Source organism: Mauremys reevesii, linkage group 1 (genome assembly GCF_016161935.1).
Source record: "Mauremys reevesii isolate NIE-2019 linkage group 1, ASM1616193v1, whole genome shotgun sequence".
In the NCBI taxonomy this organism is placed as follows: Eukaryota; Metazoa; Chordata; order Testudines; family Geoemydidae; genus Mauremys; species Mauremys reevesii.
The window spans coordinates 182,708,249-182,727,681 of NC_052623.1; the positions used below are offsets into that span (position 1 = coordinate 182,708,249).

The window sequence follows — 19,433 nt, forward strand, 5'->3', positions numbered from 1 at the left end:
GATTGGTCAGGAGTCCATTTGGCTGTCCAACCTGGTCTATAATATAGAGAAACTTTGCTGTACCTGAATCCCTCAAAACCACACACACAAACACACACACACAGAAAGCCAAATATACCCACTGAAGACACAAGTGAACAATTGTATACTTGGCTCCATATATACAATATGTCACATAAAATGTGTCCCAGGCACAGAAACGTACCAAAAAACAAGCAAATGTTAAAGAACAATTAATATCTAGGTGCACATGGAGATGTGGAACATTTGCACTGCTACTCTGCCAATATATGCCAAATTTTGTATTTGTTTTTTTTTAACTGTTACTTGCCTTTAATGTCTTCTATTTCCAGAGCACAGAGTCCCAAATTAAGGTGGGATTTTCAGAAGCACTCAGTGTTGGCTAACTCTGCTACCATTGAAGTTAATGAGCGCCAGATTCACATATGGTGTAAATCGGCTTAATTCCATCAAATCCAGCCTTGAGAGATTTACCACTGATTTCAGTGAGAGAAGAATTAGGCCACCACTGTGTGCTTTTGAAAATCCCATGTTTAATTCTTAAGCACACAAATTCAAAAATCACAGTAATAAAAATGAGAAAATAAAATACCAGACAAAATGACACTATTAATCTTCTGGAGATTCTACTTCTCCCAGCATAGTTATCCCATCTGAGGCCTCCAATCAAATGTTCCAGCCCAAAAGCATAGTATGTATAAAATCATTAAAAGGACCCATTGCAATCACATAGAAGGAAGTAGCAACATGGCCAAATATTCACAGCTAGCTACCCACCCACGAACTAAACATTTTCAAACCCAGTCAGCATTTAAAACCGGGAGGGATCAGTCCCATCCACAACAATAAGTCCTTTCTAGCAACCAAGAACTACAGTAAGAGCACAAGGCCAGACTTACTGTGGTTCTCATAATATATTCATCCTACAACGCAATTGTACAGCTTGAAATAGTTTGAATTCATTACATCGTCAGCACTTTTAAACTCTCATACATTGCTTTACACAAGACCAGATGAAAAGTAAAGAAGGTTTATTATTATAGGAAGAAGGTGAGGAGTGGCCAAAGACACTAGTATAAACATTCTAAGCATCACACTTTGGTATGTTTTCTTGAAATTAAAGAAAGATATTTTGCATGCGCAGAACACCATATTCAAAGTTTTATACCTTATTTTTAAATCAAATTTCTTCAAACAAAGCAAAAGCATATGTTCTTCTTTCACAACTATATACACGACACAGAGTAATTCACATTATAAAAGCACAAAATACACCTCTACCCCACTATAACGCAGTCGTGGGGAGCCAAAAATCCCTACCGCGTTATAGCTGAAACCCCGTTATATCGGGGTGGGGGCGGCAGGGCTCCAGCGGTGATTTAAAGATCTCCAGGCTCCAGCCACTGTGGGGAGCCCCAGGCTCTTTAAATCGCCAGTGGAGCCCCACTGGCGCAGCCCTGGGGTAGCAGCAGCAGGGCTCCAGCGGGATTTAAAGGGCCTGGGGCTCCCTGCAGCAGCCGGAGCCCCAGACCCTTTAAAGCGCCACCGGAGCCCCGCTGCTACTGCGCTATATGTGAATCCGTGTTATATCGGGTCGCGTTATAGCGGGGTAGAGGTGTAGTATCTGAAAAAGAATCTGTAATATTCCTTCTCCCCGACCCCCATATTCTTCATGTCTCCATAGTGCAGTCCTGAATGGAGTTCTACCATATTTTTTGGAACAAAAAATAAATTGCTTCTGGGCTGAGACCAAGAACATTAAATATTAGCCTAACACACACAACTTTTAGAGAAGACTACACAGAACTGAAAATAGAAACGTAGCAGGAACTTATCATCTAATGCACTATTAGTTCAGTCAGACAACCAAAGAGTGGACATTTGTAAAGAGTTCATTCTGCTTCTTGGGTTAGTATCTGTTCCTGTGGTATTCCCCATTATAATCTTTATTTTCAAGGTCTTTCCTGGCTTACAACCCTCCCTACCTATCATCTGTTCCACTCTACAGAGATGTCAATCTCAATGCCACCAGTGATGTTATCTGATTAAAATATGACTATATAGATCAGTGGTTCTCAAAGCCGGTCCACCGCTTGTTCAGGGAAAGCCCCTGGTAAGCCAGGCTGGGCTGGTTTGCTTACCTGCCGTGTCCGCAAGTTTGGCCAATTGCAGCTTCCACTGGCTGCGGTTTGATGCTCCAGGCCAATGGGGGCTGCGGGAAGGGCAGCCAGCACATCCCTCGGCCTGCGCCGAATCCCGCAGCCCCCATTGGCCTGGAGCGGCGAACCGGCTATGAGAACCACTGATATAGATCATTGTTGCAACCACTATTATATATTTACAACTCTTGTACAAAATGTTGCATGTAAGATATCTATGAAAAGGTTATGATTTGCTGGTTATGATTATGCTATTTGTATGCACATATAATGTTTGTATTTGAAGATATGAATATTGGCTCTATACCTAGATTTCAAATGTTTGCTCCTGAGGTAATGCCCAGGAAGTAGTTAGCCAGCACATCTTGGAGGGACTATTCAAATTGATTGGCCCATCAAAAGGACACTTACCTCACAATGGACCATGGGAGACACCCATCTACACTGAGTGGCCTGTACTATAAACTTGCTGTCTGGAATATAGGTAATGGCTTCCAGCAATGACTGAGTGAAATTGGGCATGAACATGTGACTTGCCCATGTGACTCAAAACACTATCTGGTCACCTGTGATTCTCCACTACCTATGCTAATGTTTTTATTTGAAATCCTGGGTTTCCCTCCACATGGCAGAGGATATAAATGGCCCTGGAAACCTCTCCATTTTGCCTCTGTCCTGCTCAAATCTCTGGACTGTGGACTTACACTAAGGGGAGAATTCTAACCAAGGGATTGAGGTCCTTCCAATGATTTGGAAGCAACCAGAGACTTATCAAGCCAGCAGTTTATTCCATCATTGTTACAAACCTGAACCAAGAACTTTGCAATTACTGTATGTATTTGATTCTTTTAACCAATTTTAACTCTTACCTTTCTTTCTCTTTCTTTATGAATAAACCTTTAGATACTGAAGGATTGGCATCAGTGTGATTATTGGGAAAGATCTCAGTTATATATTGACCTGGGTGTGTGACTGATCCTTTGGGATCAGAAGAACCTTTCATTTGATAAGACTGGTTGTGAAGAATCACTCATCTCTGAATCCAGTATTTTTGGTGGTGATATAAGAACTGGAATGCCCAAGGAAACTGCTTTTATGAATTCTCATTAGCCAGTGTGGCAAAACAGGAGTGTACTTTTGTGGCTGGTTTGGTATATTCTATGAAAAAATAACGAGCAGTTTTGGGTTGTGTTTGCCCTATTTCTCAGCAGTTCCTTCTGAATCTGGCATCCTGAGTTGTGACCCACTGAGGCATGATTACAGCCAGCATTAACTGCCCTTTACTCCAGTTTTCCCTCGCCACTCCTAAGGCATAAGGAGAGCTCTTCATAAAGATCTACAAAGCAATTACAGTCTCCTTCTACAAATCCCTCCTAAAAACTCACTTTTGAGGCAATGTCTACACACATCTCAACAATAGCCAGGTTGTGGGAGTGCTGTGACCACTGCATATTATCATAATTGTTTCACTGTTACCTTGTGCTTCCTCTGATGGATTGATGTGGCCACCTATTATCTCACATAATATACTTAGATTGTAAGCCTTTTATGACAAGTGTGTGTGTGTGCGCGCGCACGCATGCGCTCCAGTCCTTCACATGCTACCATAATACAACAAATAAATAATAAATAGCAATAACTATAGGGAACATCACTGATACTGGGAATCTCTTTAAAACTGAAAACAGTATTTTAGGTCCATCTACTTCGCCAGAGTCTCTTACTTACCAAACTATGGGGCAACCCAGTCAGAATGAATGAACAATTTGACAAAACTGAAGTTATACGTAGAGCAGGAAGTGCCATCTACCCACTCAACACATTCTTTCCATAGTTTGAAATAGCCAAAATGTCTAATCTTTGGAATAGGTTACAAAGCCATAGCCCTGATTTTATATTTAAAAAGACACAGAAAAATGAGACAATGGGGTTTGGAGGCAGAATGTGGGATTTGTTTGCTCTACTGTTATAACCATAATTTTTCTTTTGCGATGACTGGATGGGCCTTTTGTATGATGCAATATTCTAACTGATGTGCAGGCACTTGGTCACTTTGGATGGGCTTTTTTTCCCCCCTTCTTTTGTTTGGATGATGGAATCTTATTTATCTATCCCAGGGAGAGAGATTGTGGCAGACAATCCCTGGTATAGGGACAAAGGCCTGCAAGAAGAACCTTCCTTTGCCCATAAAATAGTCCTCAAAAAGATACTCCCTATGGGTAGCTCAGAAGCTAGCTCACATAACAGCTAGTCACAAATCTCTAAAGTTGTCCACACAAAGGTACTATGTAAGACTAGAGCACGAAGGGATACGCTGATTCTGTTTTCTGCAACCATTTACCCTTTCTGTCTGTTCCAGGTGATGCTGGCAAAATGGTGCTTTCTGATCCAAGCTCCACTAGCAGTCCACATCATGGTTTCATTCAATCCCTCAGTTCCTGTACTCCTTGGGAAAGCAGACAGAATGATCCAAATGCAAAGGAGCAACTCTGTCAGGAAGGATTCTCTAATGATTCTCTGTTTGCTGCCTGGGAATCATTGCAAAATGCAGGATTTCAGGAGAAGACTGTACTCCTGCTTTCTAGGTGGAAAAATGTAACAACAATAAATCTTGCAACCAAACATATAGGCACTTGTGGGCAAAACCCAGGACAATAATTGAAAACAGAAATAAAAAAAATCAATCTCAGGCATTAAATCTTTAATCTTTGATTATTTGTCTAGCAAGGTGGCAGATGGTAAATCTATAGCTGTTATTAAGACTTCTGGTTCTTCACTGGCATCTAGTTACTCCAGGGAAAACAGAACTAAGGAGTTGGGAATTCTAGTGTGATCTACCCTCCTTAGCCAAACCAGTGAGGCCCAGCTAGGATTCCTTTTGGTATATCAATATTGTACATAATCACCCATCCTCAAGTGGTATTCTAGCATCATGAGACCTGGCTGCTATATAATCACATCTGTTAGCTATGTGTTGGCTTGTCATAGTATCCTATAAACCAGTGGTCTCCGTAAAAAGGAAAATTTAAAAAGGTATTAATTTATATTTACCTGCATATTTCTAGTACACCCATCACTGTGATACAAAAGCACATACACTTCATATCTGATATCTGGGACAACTACAGTTGTAAGAGTCAATGTCTCCTAGTCTAGAGTCCATAATGAAATATCTTTAGAGCAGGGTTGATACTGACTAACTATTTGATAAGCTGTGTGTATCCACAAGCATGCCAAATCCAGTCTTATATGGGGCTAGACAGAATCCTGCCTAAGAAATGCAAGGGTACAATATGGAGCTTACTCCATTAGAGGAACATCTGCAGCAATCAATAAGGGATATTACCTCTCTATATTAGTATGTGCAGCCTGCAGGCGTGATGACAGGGCCTTCCTATATTATAAATTAACTACTGGTCATTCTTCAGGGAGAACACATTGAAATCAGCTGCTAGGAGCCAGAGGTATTAGAAAGTCTCAGTCTCGCGTGATATTAAACTGTGATATTTAACAACAGACTGCCATTAAGAACTGGCAGTTTTCTTTGATTGGAACAGGACCACATTTTTACCCCACCTAAACAGAATACCAAAGATGACAAAAGGGCATATTCCTTATCTTTTCCTCACATCTACTTAAGCCTCTTGCTTTACTGAAGTAAACATAAGTGTTAATGTTGTTTTTCCCATGCCAGAAAGAAAACAACTTTAAATAACCCAAGATGTAGCTCTGAATCTACTCCCAGATGGATTTAAGAGTTAAACTTTGCTCTTAAATTATGTTCAGTGACATTCTATATCAGCTACCCAAGTTTCCAGGAAAGTCTACTCAGATTTTAATGGAAGTACTTTCCTTTGCTGATGCTTGATTTTTCAGAAATTAGTTATATATGAACTGTAAGAGGTTTAGCCACTCTTGGGAAGGATTCAGCAACATGAGGTGGTTTTAGAGGAGCTGCAAGGACATTAGCATCTTAAAGCTGGCAAAAAAACAAGAACTGACACTGAATGCTCATTGAGGACTGGGATCCAGATCCTCAAAGATATTTAGACACCTAATTCCCATAAGAGTCAGTTGCCTTAAATACCTTTAAAAAATCAGTGCCTAGCTCCATGATAAGCCTGAAAATACTGAAAATAGTCCTTTTCTAAGCTACATGAAAATCACCAAAAAGCGAAACATTTTTTTCATGATCTGATCAAAAGTTGTTTTGTCATCAAACTCACTCTCTCACAAGAGCATACATCCAGTGGCGCTGGAACAAGGTGGTGTGGGGGAGGTGACACCACACCCTCTGGCTTGAAGAAAGAATAACACCCAAATACAGAGTTTCCATAATCAGCACTCCTGACTATAAAAATTGTTCCAGCTCCCCTGCACACATTCATATTGGGGTGTCTATAAATATGAAATATTGTAGCCCAACCCTCCCAGGATAATATTGTAAAAAAGTTTCAGCCATTAGAAAATAAGTACTTAATATAAGTTCCCTTTGAATAGCACAGCCTTATTAGGACTATGCTATGACAAGTACTATCCCTTCATTCCACACAAAAATAGATAAAAAACTAGGGGAGTCAGAACATTTTCATAAAATGGAAGATAATACAGCTTTGACACTAAAATCTGTATTATACACATGGTCATGTATATATACACATACACTACATTTAATCACACTGTAGCCTAGTTTCCAGGAACAAACAGCTGCTATTCACTGTACAAAGCTGCTTTTAAAAAAAAATGACCATAATTCATACCATACATATTGATGTCCATTAACAGCTTTTTTGCAAACCTTTTTATATAAACAAAATATGCTAGAAAGGAAACCATCTGTACAATTAAATGGTCAGTCAGCATATTTGTCTTTCATAAGCAATAGTACAGCCACACTATGGTGCAGTGTAAACATTGACTCAGTGATCTGACATCTTAGCACTGAAAAATTATCTTTCATCTGGCAGAGGCTGGAACTGCTGTGGAGTTGGTACACTGAGTCCTAGAGTAGAGAGTGAGCTTTGCATTATACTTGATATACACTAAAATATGAAGAAAAGTGATAAGTCCCAGTGGGAGTCCAATAAATTCCTTCCAGATGGAAGACGTGACTAAGGTTTACAACAGTATGAAGGTGGCAGCTTAGAGATGGTGAAATATGCAGATCAGGACATTGTCTAACTTTTCCATGGTCAATATGGGCATGGGTGCAGAGACTCTCTCTAAGTAAAAAGCAAAAAATGGGTGAGGGAGGTGGGAGGAAATTATCCTTCTAAAATAATTCTGCATATTGTCTTCAAAAGAAACTCAACTAGTCAACTCTCAGAGAGATTTATTTTTCTATTTTAGAATTGTCAGGGATTCTTACTGACCTTTAATTATTGACAATTTGTTTTCACTTCTGACAGAATTATTAGATTGTCTGATATATATTCAAAATGAGTCCTTTGGCCTTTCATGTATGAAAGGGCTATTAAATACTAGGACTCAGACAAGTACCATTATTTTTGCCACAACAAATAAAAGGTCAAAGGATCTGAGCTCAGAAATGACAGACTGGCTGCTCTGTAAATCAATGGTAGGCTTTGTGTTGACCACAGTGATAGGTTTATGGGCAAAGGTCAAATCATTTAGAAGGCTCAGGGTATGGTAAGAAAACCTTCTACTTAGACCCCTTTATCGTTATCCACTCGCAAAACGCACCTGCCTTGAGCTACTGTTCCTGTGAATAGATAGACAAAATGATAAAGTCGTCATTCAATTACTAGTCCTAGTGAGGGAAAAAGTTGTCATCAGTAAACTCTAGAAGCTCCGACACCAGAAATGAAGAGAATGATGCCAGTCCTTGCTGGCCTGATAGGCTGATTGCTAAGGCCATAAGATACCTGTTAATTTGGAATTCACGGTGAGATTACTAGTTGGGTCAAAAGTCAGAAAGTGAAGGCAGGGGGACAGAGCCTGAAACTCAAGCATGTTTTAGCTAACCTGGTTAGAGAAGAAATATACTTCTGAAGTGAGCCATTAGCACTATGATACAGCTGCAATTACACAGGGACAAGGGATGAATGGTAACCAATGGCAAAATGATCACCCAAGTGGCAGCATAGGGGGGATATATTACAACTTCAGGTGTACCCAACCAATATTTGCTAAATTGCTGCCTGAATACAACATTAGCTGTGTTCTGAGCCAGGTGAGAAGTCTAGCACTGGGAGGAAGATTTTATTTCAAAAACAAAAATCGTCCTGATAAAGCTGCAGAAGCTCTGACTGCCATTTGCAAATCAGAGAAACACTCCTCATCTACAGGGAAAAGTATAGCTACTTCACAAAAATCCTCCTGAATACAGACATATGGGTAGCCTCCCTGACCATCTAGAGATAAGGTGTAGCAAACGATAACAATTAGATAAAACTCTTAAAAAATAAATCCTAGGAGTAAAATATTTAATTATATAACTTTCTGAGAATCATCAGACTGGTGGTTTCATTGGTACAACTCTGTATCTGCTCTCACACTGCTGATTTTGTGAACTCATTCATTCAGGAAGAAAGTACTTTTTTCATTGTCTCCGCTAATTTATTGAAGTTCCATTAATTTCAATAGTTGCTCGATATTGACTTGGCATTCTGATTCACTGGCACTGAACTACTCTTTTCCTATTGCACCCAATTCCCTCGACTGTCAATGAAAGAGCACTCAAGCCAGTTTGCCACTGCTCTATAGGACAAGCTTGCTGCTGTACTTCACATTGCCAATCACATTTTGGGATTATAAAGAGAAGCTCACCTCTTCTCTTTCACTTTTGTCTATTATTATTTTTACACTTTGTTAAGGTCAGTTCTTGAGGAAGGGTAAAATGTATCATTATGAACAAGGCTATAAAGATTTTTGTTAGGTTTATGTGTGAAGGGATTAAATTTGCAGTTAATTCTAGCTATCTACTTTTCCAGAATCATCAAGTAGTGTAGGTAGCCTATGTTATCAGGTGGTCTTATTTCAGGCATCCTCCCATTCTCCCTCCCACCTTCATTCCTATTGTTTGCTGCACCAATTTGTTGCATCTTTTTTCAAAAATGATGCTCTTCAGCACTGGAACCATGTCTTCCTGTGTGTTTTCACTATGCTTACTATATTTGTGGCTTTTGGACAAAACAAAACAAAACAATAATTCTCCACTGCTTTGGTAAATTAAAATATAAACCCTTTGGAAAAAATACCATTTCTCCTCAGAAGTTTATCTTTATGTTTTAAAAATTGTTGAAGCCTGATCAACATACTCATACACAAATGGCTCATCCCCAAACTATGCAATGTAATTTGAGATGTAATTTTACTTGAAGGCCATGCTCTTCGTGCAACCATTTGAAAAAAATTCAAATAAACCTGTTAAACTCACAGCCCTTTTCTTTACCTGTAATGTGGCTAGTAGAAAGCAATGCATTTTTCACATTTTTTTTTTAAACAAAAGACCTTTCCTGTATTGTTCACGACTGGTATCAGGCATTACCTTAAAATGGAAACATCCATTTAAAATGGACAGGCACTGTATTTTCTTCTTTCTTCTTTTTCTAAAGCCTTCCTGTGGTTTTCCAAAAGCATTCCAAAGAGGTTACTTACTTTGCTTTGAAATTGGTTTGAGTTATGAGTAGGCCACAGCCTGAGACCAGCAGCTGAGGCAGCAACAGAGATGAAAGTTTTTTAGCTTTGAGATTCAAGGGGAAACACAGCTGCTACAGCTGGCCTTCTCAGATCTCAACACTTACTACAATGATCGAGAAGGCGATAATGTGCTGTGTCTCAGTTTGAAAAATGCATTAATAAAAACAGTCCCTAAATAGAACAAAAAGTCAATTAATCAAACACTAGACTTTTGGCTCTGGAAACTGAAGTGGGCTATGTTTACAGAAAAAGGGTTCTGCTGCATTCTGAATTAGTATATCTACTCAAAATTGCCAGTGATATTACTTCAAACTGATTTTTTAAAGTTTACAGAACAGGAGATTGTTGTCACCTCACAAATGTTTACGGATTTTATCAACATAGCGAAGAAGCAGAAATGCAAAAGCAACACATATAAATTAAACACCATTGGTTTTATTGTAAGATCCTAAACAAACAAACAATTTCATACAGCTACATGTGGACTAGGACTTTTATAGCATATGCAGGACAAGTTTTAAAATAAAATAGATACAGAAATATTAAGTGGGAAGTACAGCTTATCTTTAAGATCTTTTGATTGTACGTGACAAACTCTGATCTCACTGCAGGTTTGCAGCATTACAAATCCCCCTTTAGGACCTCTGAACAAAACATGCAGTCCATTTGGTATACACTTAATACATTCTGGCAACAGTATAAACAAATGTCCTATGCTGTTCATATCACTGTGGCCACATTGCTACTTGGAGGTATTTGACTTTAAACAAGAACTAGATTTAAAATGAAATATTAGCAGAAGGGTTAGAGGCACTGTGAACTCAACTATTTGAACCTTCTTGACTCAGCATGAAGAGGTTCATATTATTTTGGATGGAATTATTTGTATCCTGAATCTTAATGTAACTTTTGCCAGCCAGGGAGCAAAGGGCAAACCATGAAACCAAAACTCAGACTGCTAGAGCCAGCTTTTCAACAGAGCTCAGTTCCCAGCTGCTGAGAACAATGAGAGCTGCTGAGCACTTTAAAAAAATCTAGTTACTTCAGTTTAGGAGCCTAAATGGGAGCTGAGCTCTTTTGCAAATCTGACCCTTGGAGTGTTGCATTCTTGCTAAGCAATCAGGCCAGTGAATTATTTATCGAAATAAAACTGCATTCCATAGGGAGCAGTATTTTTATTCTGTGAATTATACAACACACATTCATAAAGGAAAATGAACTTCAAGTTTGGCCCTTATCAATTTTCCAAAAGTGCTTGGATTTTTTTTTTAATTAATGGAATTATTTCTAGGAAAAGGAATCAAAGTTATACAACTATTTAACCCTATGTTTTAATCAAAATCACAGGAATAAAGTTCATGCCTGACAGAAGTATTACCCTACTCTTATAAACCATGGGCTTGTCTACACATACACTGAGTTTGCAGCAAGCTAAGGTGTAACTCTGTCCTGTACAAGCCTGCTGCCCCACTAACGATGAATGTGACCCTGTTGACATACATTAACAGGTTTGATTTTCCCCGCTTTGTTTGTGTAGAAAAGCCCTGAGTGATGTATTTAAAAGATGATGGTGACATTCAGAGGCACAACCAGAAGCGGCCCAGATTACCTGCCTGGCCACCCCAAATTTGGGAAGCATAGTGACCCCAAATTTGAGTGGCATTACCACCCCATGCAGCAGGTCACAATCCCACTCACTTCAATTTGGCCCGGATGGTCCTCTATCAAGACTGGGGGGCTGGCTGGGTCAAATGTTAGTAAGAGGCATTGCATCATGATGCATAGGATTACAATGCCACCTGCTTAAATTTCACCTGGATGGCCCTCCACCATGCAGTCAGAGACAAAGGGGGAGACCTGCATCCCTTCTTCCCCTACCAGTTGTACGGCTGGTGCTGTTACACCAATCTGGTTAATAGTTTTTGCATCTAGAAGCAACAAACTGTGCCCTAAAAGTCAGTTCTGAAAGAACATTTTATTCTTCAGTAGTATAAAACATAATTGATATAATACAGAACTGACTGATGCCATGTCAATAGCCAAAGCAAGAACAAAATATCATTTTCACATAAGAAAGCTGTGTTAAGTGATCTACATTTTTAAATCACTCAGTCTTTATTTACTGTTGGCACACCCTGAATTCACAAAACAAACCAAACAAAAAAAACTGTCCACCAACTCCTTAGCCATACTTTATTGACAAATAACCTGTTCCAAGAAAGAAAAAAGCAAATAATTGCTAACAACCAGATAGTCAGTTATATGTATGTTGAACTGGACAGGCTGAAGTGAGTGTAAACTAAAAATACACACATTTAAGCACCAAAGAAAACAGAAATGCTTCCCAATACTTTGGGTTTTTTAAGTGCAGTATAATTGATATTTTTGCCCAAAGTGAAATGTTATGTTACGAAACACAAAAGGAAATTTGGTAGAACTGTCATTCATATTTCATTATAACTTAGTTCAATAACTAAATGATGCATTTACCAACCTACAGTATGTTCCGTGTTTTTAAAAAAAAATCTTAAAAACAGACCTTTAATCCTTCCAAACAGTAGACAACTGCATAACATCTACCCCTTTTATTATAACAAAAACTACACAACTTCATATGTTTTAAATTATGTACTGTGCTCAGCTCTGAACAGAAATTTTCAGCTATATTTTAATTCCACAGCCTGAAGATGATATCGGTCATGGCTGAATTATATCTAACCTCATTTTTCTTCATGAAGCAGTTTTTACAATAATTTCCAGGAAGTCAAACCAGTTTTTCTCCTCCTCTGTAGAAAAGCTAGTACCCAGAAGTAAAATGGAGCTAGTTGTTCTGTAGATAAGTTTATTGGAAAGCTTTGGAAGAGTTTTGTATCTGCAGAAGGGTTACATATGTTTTACACTAAATGCACAAGAAAACCAACTCTGCATGGTAGTTAATACTGTATGGTTATGATATGCTTTCAAGTGTCAGGTGCAAATACTTAAACCTTTTGCTTTTGGGTTTTGTGAAGTGTTTTTTTTTTTCTTATTAGCCTATATTTAGAGAAGGGTCATCAGTCCCTATGTTCCTATATATTTATGGTGCAAAAACAAAACTGCAATTTTATGTTGATAAACAAAGTCAAGGGAGAGGTGGCAACCAACATTTAAAGGAATGCCGAAGTAAGCGAGAAATGGTAATTTGTTTAAAAATTACAGGTGAAATTTTGGCCTCAATGACATTGATGGTAAAACTTCCATTGACTTCAGTGAAGCCAGAATTTCAGAGATGTTTTTTATCAGGCTAACAACCTCCACTCCTATTCTGGACTCAAATTACTGTCCTTTTAAAGAAATCTGTGGATACGAATTTTTCAGGTTACACAACATGTTAATGTGTACCCATATATTTGATATTCCAATGGAGATGCGAAAGTTAAACCTACACTGAAGGAGCATGCACCCCTCACAACACAATAAATCACCAAAGAAAGCATTATACCATCCATTCTAAATTTTAATGTTTTAAATTTCCCTAATAATAGACACCAAAACCCTAAGTAACTGTGCATACATACATACGCACACACACATTTTATATATACATATATATATATATATACACATATATATATATATACACACATATATATATATACACACACACACATTCAGTTTTTCCATTTAACTCTGTAAATCCAGTCATCATAGCTATAATCCCTGAGGGAAGAATAAACATAAAAAACTAAACGTTTTAATTCCCAGAGTTAGTCTAACAAAATATCAGGATGCCAGAGATTCCCTGGAACAACTGATGTTAGTACAGATCCTTGGATGTCCATCAACAGTGATACAGCTTTGAAAAATCACTACTGACATTATTTTACTTTAGCAGAATCTCCTGGTACTTAAATTTTATATTCTGTCTCCAGAATCCAGAGTTACATCACGTAATAGAGTACTTAACCTACAAGCATTAACAACAATTAATACTAGCCACATTACAGGTAAAGAAAAGGGCTGTGGGTTTAACAGGTTTATTTTAAACAACTGTATTTCCCTACTTTTTAGATGTGACCTTTGAAATATGGCATGGAGTTACAATTTAGGAAGACCGGTTGGAATTAAAAAACCAAATAAACAAAACAATGTATTTTCCCAACGTATTTTCAGTGAAAGAACTGCTGCTTGAAGCAAAGAGGTGAGGAATAAAACAGACAGAGAAATCCCCCTTCTCTTAATATTTACATAACTCTATTATTTTTACCTTTTAAAATTAACTTACCAAAGTGTACTTGGACTATTCCTTTTCACTTTGTGAAACAATGAGGTCCCTAAAGAAAGTGGTCTAAACTTATAACTTCTGAAGTAAGCAGGGTTGGCATGGTGTACAAGTTAGTGCAACATTTGGCCCCGAGAATCTTGCTTGCACTAGGGACAACTTGAACCTTCAGAAGAACCTTCAGCAACAGAACTGGAGTAAGGACTTCACTGCTGAAGATACAAAAGAACATATCTTGGTCAAATAACAGTAGTCTATACGGGTGGCCATCGGCTTTAATAAGTCATAAGTTAGAACTCTCCCAATATTTCTTTGAGTTTAAGAACTGAACTCTACTACCCTATTCACAAGGGTTCAATACTACTGCACATGTGTGCTGAAACTATTCATGTAAGGGATGCAGGATCAGGAACAAAGGTAGAAGAGAGCCTGTAAAAGGACACAAATGTAAGTATCATTATGAAGGGCCTGGTCAAAAGAGATCATTACATACAGCGTTTCCCTGCCTCATTTAGGATTAAGCCAACATTTTCTTCAGTTTTTTTATTTGTTTGTTTTAAAATAAAGTAGAAATATTTTCCTGAGTCTGCAGGCAGTCAGCTCTAGTACATCATCTGTTCATTGCTTTGCAAGAATCAGTAGGGTGAAGTTAACATTCTGGTAGTTTCACTTTGGCTTTTTCAGAACCCCTTGTGGGAATCAAAGAAACTGTCAAGAATGATGCCAATGCCATGTGATTGGCCAGTCAGCTGCTGGGGAAAACTAGTAGCAGAAAAAGAGACAGGAACTAGACTTACGTGTGGGGAAATGGGACCCAAAATGGAAGACTGAAGAAAGAAAAAAGTAAGGGGAAAAAGCTTCTCTTCCTCCCTATTAGCCAAGAGGCTCTGGATGTAATTGAAGTAGCAGGAACTGAAAGCTCTTTTCTCCTTCCAGAAGCTAGATGGAACCTTCATATTTATCATACATATACTACCTATTCTGATTTGAAAAACTGAAGCCCGTGTGCAAGAATCACACATAGCACTCATTTAAATATCCCAAGAACCTTCTCCTTCTTAGCATCTGGGAGCTCTGTGGATATGCCTACACTGCAGTGTAAGCCCATGCTTGAGCCTGGGTTCAATCCTAGCCCTCCTTGTGTCTACACTGCAATTGGGCTAACCAAGGGCTCAGATCCAGGATATCAGGACCTTGCAGGGATGGAGGGTCTGAGCTCAAGTTAAGCCAGCACCCAGGGTCCAAGCCTTATTGCTTTACAGCGTAGATGCAGCCCCACTTGACTCAGGTCCCAGGAGTCAGCCAGAGGTGTCCCACAATTCCATGAGGCAACTTCCTTAGTCCTCTCTATCCTGAAAATCTGTACTCTACTATATTGGAAACAGAAGACACCCTCTGCCTCCTTTGCAAATGGCAGCAGCTCAGGTCAGCATTAACCAATTCTTTTCTGATCACTGATCTGCCAGCACACTATCAGACAACCTTCTGGGTATGCAATGCAGAACAAACCGATCAAGCCTTTTGCAAAGCAAGCTGCTTTCTGGTAACATGCAGGGTGGGCAGTAAAGTATTCCCTCGGTGCACCACAGTTCTATGACTACTGCGGCCATATTTTGAGGGGACGGGCACTGGGGGAACTCTGGGATACAGTTACTTGGTCTCAAGTCTGAGCTCTGCAATGTGGATGTCATAGCACTAGGTTCGAGCATGTGTTAGAAAAGTCTCAACATAAGGTTAAAATATAATGTTGATGCTCAAGCTCAGGGGTCCCTAACACAGTTCAGCTAACTCGAGTCTCACTAACCCCGGGCTTTGCAGTGTAGACCAGTGGTGCTCAACCAGAGATATGTGTACCCCTCAGGATGCACAAAGATCTTCCATCAAGTCATTTAGATATTTGCCTAGTTTTACAACAGGCGACATAAAAAGCACTAGCAAAGTCAGTACAAACTAAAATTTCGTACAGATAATTACTTTTTTACACTGCTCTATATATTATACACTGAAATGTAAGGACAATATTTATATTCCAATCGATTTATTTTATAAGTATAAGGTAAAAATGAAAAAGTAAGGAATTGTTCACTAATAGTGTGCTGTGGCAATTTTGTATTTTGACATCTGATTTTGTAAGCAAGTAGTTTTTAAGTGAGGTGAAACTTGGGGGTGTGCAAGACAAATCAGACTCCCGAAAGGGGTACAGTAGTCTGGAAAGGTTGAGAGCCACTGTTGTAGACATACCCTGAAACTGCTGGCTTCACAGAATTGTATTGCCTCTAGACCTTGTTTGTGGAATTCCCTCACCTTCTCTGTATTGTCTACTTCTGGTAGTAAGTGTGTAGTACTTTTTTTCAAGCGTTAGATACAAAATACCATTTCTTTTGCAAACAAGGCATCACTGTTCGGTAGGTGGAATGCTCCCAAGGCTCCCTTTCCAAAAGAACCCATGAACAATACAAATTTGTGTAATAAACAGTTGCCTATGAAGGTGAGTGCAATGAAATAACTGTGAGGGTAACTGAACGGATGTCAAGCCTAGAAGTGTTATAGGATCTGAATTCATTATACTGCTGTATGTGTTCATTCAAAATCTATTAAGCCTAATAGATTACAAAAGTAAGTGAAGGGGACAAAGCCAATTTACTGAAGACATTATTATTGCACTTTAAAAACGTGCACTTAGAGCCCGGGTAAAAAGCTTCAAATCAGATAATGTCAGGAGAAAAGCAGTTTTATTATAATTGTATGTCAGCCACATTTTTCCCTTTCAAACCCACCTACCTAAAATAGTGTGACAGGCTTGATTCCAAGATGTCTGAGCACTTGGAGCTATGGTAAACTTTGCCCAGAATCCCTAAAATAATTTCAGAGAACTCTTGGAGGCCACAAAAACAGTAATGTTGCCTCAAAGGTTAGTGAGTTGTACAGAAACCAGCTGAAAGACCACAGGCTTTTTTTTTTTATTTTAAATCACATCTCTAAAAGAAACTGTATGTAAAGAACTAAACACAAAACATCTTAATGAGTCAGTTGGAATTCATAACTTTTTCTTTTAAAAAACTAAGGTCTAGTCACAAGAAATATAAACATTTTAAATGAGCATGTTCCTTTTATAGCTATGTATTTCTTATAAATGTTATAATTAATTCAATACACTAAATGTAATACAAAGGGACTAAAGCCTAGTCTTGTAGAATAGCAATTTGAAAGGTCCTGCTACAACTGACTGAAGTATTTTAATTTGGGTAAGGAGTTGGCAAATGAAACACCACCTTTGGTAGGCAGTCAGCTTTTTATTTTTTTTTCCTATCAATCTGTAACCAACCCTGAAGCCATTTGAAGTTCACATTTAGGATTATGGAGCATTTATGTTTAGGAAAAGTGTTTTAATATGTTCTAGGTAGGGTTGAAAAGATGATTTATGAAAACAATATTTCACCACCCTGAGATGTATTTGACTGATTCAGTCAATTCCAATTAAAGTAAGATCCATTAACACACACAATCTCCAAATTTCTTTTTTAGCTGTTTCCTTTAGCTTTGTTCTACAAGAAACTTTTTTGTAATGCTGTATAACACGAGTCTTATTCCTTACACAAACTTAAGCATGATATTTTCTCAAGTAAAATGAACCCTTTGTGGACTTCTGACATTAAGATCCTATTCTAATCATAAAGGTTCATTAAAGTCTTTTGATAAGGCCTGTAATTTGACTGGAAGTCTGGAAAATCCCTGTACTTTAAGACTTACATTTTATTTTTATTTCTTTCATATTCTTCTGCTAACTATAATGATAGCTACCACAAACTGAAAGCCTGACAAATGAGATGCCTCTTTTCTCATTGCTGGCCATCCATGACCAAAACCTCCTTAACCATCCTCCAGATAAACACAACTGCAAACTGTTGGCACAAAAATCCCAACTATCATTAATTTCCTTCACTCAGAGCAATGTATATGTAATAATTACTAGCAAATTAGAGAGTTCCCATCATTACTACATATTTTTATAGCATGATTGTGCCTTGATCCTGCAAAGGATCATCATAATGTTCTGTAAATATGACCAAGTGTTACACTCTAAAACAGGGTTATTTCCCCCAGCAAAAGAATCATAAATTTTAAACTTTTATATTTTATTTTGCAGAATGGGTCCATTTCCACTTTTGTAATAAGTACAGAGATACTGAAATTTAGAGTAGGGTAGTTAAGCTTTTTCTTAGGGTGCCATCTTTAATCCCTTTTTTAAAACTCTAAAAACATTAAAAATATGGACAAGGAGACAATGGATGATGTTCTGTAATCTCTTCTGGCTACACTCAAACACTGAAAATAGTCTAACATTTGAAACACATCTTTAAATTTGTAGGGCAGTCATGCATTTTGCAAGGCCGAATTTGGAGTACAATTAAGGAATCACAAATGTATTTTCAGCTTTTCAACATGAAGACAATGAATGATGGTGTGACAATAAATCAGCACTGTTGGAAGCTGGTCATAGTTAGAGCACCCCTAAGGCTGTTCCACCTTACACTAGAGGATGAACTAGTCCACAGCTGACCCAGAATTAGGTGCAGGATAGTGCCACACAATGGTGATGAAAAGCCAAGTTTGCTCTTCCTCTGCCACAAATTTATCTTTTGCCTGTGGTTCTTGGGATAAGTTGATACATCATCATTGTCTATGTGTTTACTGTGGGTGCATAATAAAGAGACCACAGCTGTACTGTTATTACAAGAGTCCTAAAAAGGGCAATTTTCTTTTATATTTCCTGCCAACACAGTTGGATTTAAAACAATATGAATGCTTAGCACTAAACATATCCAAAAACAGAGCAAACATTAAATCTTCATAATACTCCTACTATATCTCCAGTTTACAAATGGGTAAATGGAAACTCAAAGAGTTTAAAGTGTTCCAGTCCACACAGAAAATCACTAGCAGCAGAGGCGCCAACTCCGTGGGTGCTCCAGGGCTGGAGCACCCACAGGAAAAAATAGTGGGCTCTCAGCTCCTCCCTCTTTCCCCCCCAGGGCCTCCCACTTGCCGGCAGCCCCGCAGATCAGCTCCTCCCTCTCCCTACCAGTGCCTCCCACCCCTGCAATGAGCTGTTCAGTGCCATGCAGGAAGCGCTGAGGGGCGAGGCAGAGGAGTGGGGGTGAGAAGAGGCGGGGGATGGGGCAGAACGGGGGCATGAAGGGACAGGGCGGGATGGAAACATGCGGGGCAGGGGTGCGGACTTGGGGGTGGAGGGGAGAAGTGGGAGGTGAGGCCTGGGGCAGAGTTTTGCATCATGTTTACATCATTTTAGTTTATACAAGTGTGTAAAG

At 38.7% G+C, this 19,433-nt stretch overlaps 1 protein-coding gene and 1 long non-coding RNA gene across 21 annotated transcripts in view; one reads left to right on the forward strand and one right to left on the reverse strand.

Annotated features, from left to right (window-relative positions):
- Window positions 1-4,834, forward strand: part of LOC120402129 — a 57,627-nt gene extending 52,793 nt beyond the window's left edge. The window contains exon 5 of the long non-coding RNA XR_005596999.1: window positions 4,540-4,834. This is a non-coding gene — a long non-coding RNA (uncharacterized LOC120402129). The remainder of the gene's footprint in view (window positions 1-4,539) is intronic.
- Window positions 1-19,433, reverse strand: part of ROBO1 (roundabout guidance receptor 1) — a 1,025,913-nt gene that overhangs the window by 238,254 nt on the left and 768,226 nt on the right. The window lies entirely within an intron of this gene.